Genomic DNA, 6,557 nt, shown 5'->3' on the forward strand with positions numbered 1-6,557 from the left:
TCAGAAGCCATCCTGGAGCCTGGCAGACGACAGCAGCCCACTGGGTGTTGTGTGTGTGTGTGTGTGTGTGTGTGTTTGTGTGCGCTGGGCTTCTTGTCACGCAACAGCAGAGCCTGAGCAGCTGAGTTTGCCTGTGCCCCAAAGCAGCCCCATCCAGCTGTGAGCAGCCAGAGAGGAAATCCCAGGCTGGTGAGCTGCAGGAGAGGGTGAGAAGACTCTGTTGGCATGGCCCGGCTGCATTACCTGCACCAAGAACCAGTGAACTGGCATTGGCTGAAGATACAGCAGGAGAGGATTAAAGGTGATGCAGAAAACAGGAGGATATGAATTAATGACATTTTCCAGCCTTCTTTAGCGATGGTAGTGACCAGCCATTGTGCATGTTACAATGAGAAGAATTTTTCAGTGAGAAGAATTTTTCCATGAGGCCTCCCCATTTCAGGGGATTTCTATGAAATAAACTCACTTGTCTTTTGACACCAAGCTTCGAAATGTTACAGAATCACAGAATATTCTGCATTAGAAGGGACCCACAAGGATCATGGAGTCCAGCTCTTAAGGGAATGGCCCATACAGAGATTGAACACACAATGTTGGTGTTGTTAGCACTGGTCTGGAACCAGCTGAGCCAGTGCATCATTTGGAGTTTATCAGGGTTTAGGAGTTAAGAACATTCTTCCAATTTGTAAGAGCCGTTGTTTACATTCATGGGAAAGCCATGAAGCAAGGCAAACATAACATAATTTTTAAAAATGTGTGTGTGTTTTTTTAAGCATCTGAGATAGCAAGCATAGTACTCTTTGTACTAAAGTGTGGGTGCTGCCAACCAGAGTCCATCAAGAGAGCAGTTCAGCTTGAATTTACTCCTTAGAAAATCTCCTCTTTCTCCCCCATATTTCTTCCCACTGCAGAGCTGCACTAATTTAAGTTGCATAAATACAGGAAGAAAAATCTAACAAAGGATTATGAAATCACTTTGTTCTCTTTCAGATGAGAATTCTGTGCCCTTCAGGCTGTCAGACTGGGGCATCATAGTGGTCTCAAGCTGAAAAATCACGTAATCAAAAAGGTAGATTTTCTGAAAGGGTATCTTACAGAAAACTGATTTCCATGGGAGTTATCTATATGCTTCGGTAAGTGTTTTAAAGCAATTAGAATAAATGGCATATGACAAAGCTTTCATAAATTTTTAATATATTAATGATTAACTTACTTCCTACATCTTTGTTGACTCAGTGGGAGAGTGACAAGGAACTGTGAGGTACCTATTTGGTAGCGTAACAAGTTGGACGATTTGCACGGGCACTTTTTTCCTCCTCCCTTTTGGAACTTGCTTCATCCAGCTGACACTGCTTCAAAGCCTTAGGCAGCTCTCAGACTCAGAGAAGTAAGTCCCCCCAATTTTTTTTAATATTATTTATTTTATGAAGTGCTGATAGAGAACAGATGGGAGAGATTTAAGTATTTATTTGTTTTCTATAAAGAATGCTTTCCCAGCTGGGAATTGAACAATTAAGTTTTCGTGCCTTAAACTATAGAGATATTGCTAAGAAGAGACCTTTGTTATTACTATCTTATTGTTGTTTTTGGTTTTTTTTGATTCCCTTTCTGCTGCAAGACTTACATTAAACAAAGGGTTTAGTTAGTAAACCATGTTCAGTATAGACCAATAAAGCTGCATCTAGGCTATAATACTTTTCAAAAGCAGGATTCGAATGTTAATTTAGAAATGCACGTGATGCCTGGCATCATCTAAAGCAAAAATATTTGCTTAAAACATGAAATAAGGGGAAATAAGTGAATTTCTGCTTACGTGGGCTGGTAAAAATAATTTCTTGCTCATTTTATGTAAGAAGAGTTCATCATGAACTTTCTCTTTAAGCTGGTTACAAACTGCAGTAGAATTCCTAGTTTTTTGGCAGGCAAGTGGGTTCAGACAGGGAGACTCAGACGTCGTTCTTCAGTTGAGCATTTTTTAGTGTATTTTATTTGAGCTGTGCTATCATTTACTAGGAAGCAAGTACAGTCTCCTATCCTTTTGGAAGGCTCTCCTTGCACCCACTTCCCCCATCTATGAAGGAAACCTCACCAGCAGGTCGCTGTGTGCAGCTTTTGTGCTCTCCCTCTGCCCCTTTAGCAGGCACTTCCTTACGTGCCCTTGGCTCAGGGAGTGCTCCTGCCTCCCACCCGGGTGCCTGTGCAGCATTTCCAGGCTGACATTCAAGTTGCTTCAGGAGTTCTTAATTTCTCCTGCAGCTCCAGGAAGCATTGGTTCCTGTTCTTTTGGCTGGGAGGTGTCCCCTCTTGGGTGACATCTTCCCATGCCCAAAGTGTGTGTTCAGTGCCCTCATCTTCCCAGTGGTGTGTGAGATTTCTGGGACCTAGATGTGGTTGTTTTATTTACACTGCTGAACCCTTACTGCTCTTTTGTCTGTGTCAGACACCCAGAGCAGACAAACCTTTGGGCTTCCTCTGCTTTCTGAAGCTTTCTGGAAGTATCCCACTTCAACTAGGCTATCTCAACATGGTCATCTGACCCTCCCATCTAAGCCTTAGTTTTTCAGGGGCTGTCATTCCTGGAATGTCTCTGAACTGTTCCACTGTGGCTCTAAATGGAGCTGCCTTCAAGATGGAGGCAAAACAATCGGTAGCGACTCTGATAATTTGGGGTCATCTGGGTCCTGGGTCAGTCCCACTGCCGTCTCACTGCCTACCAGCCTGCCATGGTTTCTTATGCTACAGGAGCTCAAGATGGGCTCAGCCACAGAAAAGTAAATTAGAGTGTGAAAAAACAGTGAGAATATATAGAAATTATCTGTTTCATTTTGTTCTATTATCAAAGCAAATCAAAACATTTTCCTGAAATAAGCAAAGGATTTTTACGCACCTCTTGACAGAGAAGAAATGAAGATTGCTTTAGTTTGCTTGTTTTGAAACACAGTGAAAAAATGGAAGCAGCTGAGTTTATAACACTGGACATTGACATTTGGAGGCACAGAGGACATAAGACATGTTAAATCTGGACATACTCTGCAATGACTTTTAAGACTCAAGACCCCACTAGTTTGTCTTTTCTAACTGGAAATACGTGTGCTAGTGACAGCTAAAATCTAAACATGAGCTATCAGAGTTCAAGACTTCATGAGTGTCAGGGAGATGTATTCAAGGAACGGGTCATAAATGCAGCTAATTTTATTTTTAGGAAAATAGGAACAAAAGAACTTTCACACTGACTGTTTGAAATGTCTATTGACGAAGGCAGGAATAGACTGATTTATCAGCCAGTGGTGGCAACTCTTTTGGCCTGGACTACAGCATGTAGATGGCCTTAGACATAAAGCTGTCCTTCAGGCAGAGCTGTGCTGAAACAGTGATGGCAGAAGGATAAAAACATTTCTGAAGCTCTCTTCTAGACACATCCAAACTCAAGGATCCATACAGTCTTTGAATACCATGTCAAGGATCATGCAATTTCTGTAAGACTTCCACAAATTTCCATGACAAGACCCAGCTCCGTTCCCTGCAGTTTCAGTGTTTGAGATTTTATGTTCCAGATGTTGATGACTGGCCAGTCCAGCTCTGCATGGTCCCAGAGGGGTAAGAGATACTGCAGAGGAGATGCTGCTGCTGGGGAATGAAATACCCAGCACACACAACCAAAGGACCTCTCCTAAATGGCAAACTCCCTTCAATGCCTCTGAAAGCTGCAGCCCTTTTGCTCTCAACCTATCATATGAAATGATGAGTTTAAAAACAAGTCTTGCAGGTGTGGTTGGGGGCTTCCTTATGCCACCCTACAATCTGGACATCTGTCCCTGGCACAGGCCTTCATCCCCCCAGGAAGGAGCCTGAGACTCAGTAACCTGAAAGGCCCAATTATATTTAAACACATGAATTAAGAGAGTTTGATAGCTTTTTTTCTCTCCTGCATTTGCCTGCAGGGTTTTTTAAGTCTCCGTGTCAGGAACTTAAGGCAGGGTGAGTTTTAGAAAGCAGTTCTGAAACCCAATGGATGCATATAGACTACTGAATGTAATTAAAACAGCTTTCTGGAAGGCACAGTATTAATCACAGAAGTGGAATGCATTTGGTGTAAATGAGGTTTCTCCACCCTCAGAATCGATATCATAGCCCCAGCTGTTTGTTACTAACAAGTACTGGAAGTAAAAGAAGTGCTGACAAAATTTCAAGATAGCTCCATTTCTGTTCTGTTATGCTGCTGACAATATCAGGAGTTGGGACTGTGGCCACAAAGAACTGATCTATGCAACTGCAACATTTCATTTTAGTCTTTTCAAAGGCAAGCCTGATGCACAGATGACCCAAACCCCCCCTCTATGAAACCACTTGGCCATTTTGAGAGCAGCTTGCATTTATTTTTTTTTCTCCTGGAAGCAAGCTTGCAACTGGAGGAAAGTCAACATGGCTCTCAGGCATCCTCTCCATTTGTTGAGGCTAAGAGTGGGAAACTTAAGTCTCATTCTGTCCCTCAAGTCCATGTGCAATGGCTTAACCTACTATTCATAAAGAAAAAGAGCTACTCACTGTGCAAAGCCTAATTTAAGTAAAATCAGCAATAAATACAAAAGGATCCTTCACGTTTCTACTTTTTGATAAATACACTGACATGTATCAACTTTTTTGTCTTCTCTGTGCAAATTTGCATTGAAAGCTAGCAAATTTACATTTAATATGCACCCCCTTAAGAAGACAGGCCGAGAAAGTTGGGGCTGTTCAGCATGGAGAAGAGAAAGCTGTGTGAGGACCTCACAGCAGCCACCCAGAATCTGAAGGGGACCCACAGGAAAGCTGGAGAGGGCTCTGTCAGGAACTGTGATAGCACAGGAGGGAATGGCTTCCACTGAAAGAGAGTTGGCTCAGATTAGATAGAAGGAATAAATCCTTTACTGTGAGGATGGTGAGACACTGGAATAGGTTGCCCAGAGAAGATTCAGACTCCCCATCCCTTGAAGGGCCAGGTTGGATGGACCTCTGAACAACCTGGTCTGGGGAGAGGTGCCGCTGCCCATGGCCGGGGGATTGGAACAAGATATCTTTAAGGCTCCTCCCAGCCCAAACCATCCTATGGTTCTATGATTCTGTGATTTTGTCTTGCTTTTACTTTAGTAGGGTATTTAGTTAAAAACATATCTGTGAAGGAAAGCCCTTCTAAATGAAGGAAATGAAAGATATATTTAGAGAGAAAATGGCTGCCAGGTGAGAAGGCTGCAGAAGCAGCTCACTGTTTTGTAGCTACTCCCAGAAGATATTGGGGTGCTTGTTGGATTGAAGTGAGTAGAGTTGAAATGAAAATGTGGATGAATTCATGGGATACTGAAAGATGGCACTGCAGCCACCTCTCAAAACCACTTCTCACTGCGTTCAGTGAAAAGGGTTTTCAGCCATGCTTTTCATCCTCTGACACAGACACCGCTGGTTCCTGCTGGCCACGTTGCCTTCGTAGGCTGACTCCATCCCATGAAGGAGCTGGTCTGCAAAGTTGGAATGCTGAAATCTGCAGCTCTGAGTGAGCTCCTGAATCAAGAACTGCATGTCAGTGACACCACCTAATTACTCAGAAGATCTCCTGTAGCTGACAGAATATGAGTTCATTTGCCTTAGGACATTTCATCTAGTGATTGTGTTACATCATTGTGTTATTCAGACCATACAGGTAACCTTACTACACTAATTAAATTAATTCAAAATATTTATGTAATTACTAAAGCATGAAACTGGCCAGTGCCATCTGTGTTAGCACACTGCTATATGATCTGGATTTTGGACTGTATTTGATCCAATATACCTCAAACATGCAGGGACTGAGCTTTCACATTTTTCTCCCAGAAGGCTGAAAAGGGCATTTGCACAGGGACCAGAAGTTTTAATTTAATAATAACAATAATAAATAAAATAAAAATAAAATATTCGGGGTTTGTTGGTTGGGGTTGTTGGGTTTGGGGGGTTTTTTTTTTTTTTTTTTTTTTTTCCTGTGGATGACAAGTTGGTGACAGATCAAATTCTTCCTTTCCGAAAGGGATGCCTCTGTCCTTGAAATCCACAGGAATGGCACTGCTGGTGTTTGAGCCAGGTTCTGCACCGGCATCACCCCCCTCCTGCGGACAGAGACTGGTGCAGGGGCACCGCCGAGGGCCAGCCGGGGCAGAAGCTGCCAAAGCCGTGACCCAGGCGCTGCTGTAAGCCCCAGCCGGCCGTGACCGACCTTCCCTCCCTCCTTCCCCGCCTGCCTCCTCTCTTCCCCTTTGAGCTCACTCTAAGGGAGGTGCTGGCATGCCTGAAATCCTGGAGGACGTCGCCCTCTGCAGCTCGCTCCCAGTTTTAGTTGGCATCTGCAAGAGAAATGTCTCGTTTGGGGTTTTTTGTGGAAATACTCGCCACTGTAGTTCTGAAAAATCAATTCATCTTCCTACACGTGGGAGAAAAGGAGTTTCCCTGATCCTCTTTGCCCAAAGACTTCCTTTAAAACCAGTGCTTCTGGCCAGTGATACATACCTATTGTCTTTTCATTATGTCAGCAAAACCTATAGTGTTTATTA

The sequence above is a fragment of the Hirundo rustica genome, chromosome 2 (assembly GCF_015227805.2).
Source record: "Hirundo rustica isolate bHirRus1 chromosome 2, bHirRus1.pri.v3, whole genome shotgun sequence".
NCBI classification, from domain to species: Eukaryota; Metazoa; Chordata; class Aves; order Passeriformes; family Hirundinidae; genus Hirundo; species Hirundo rustica.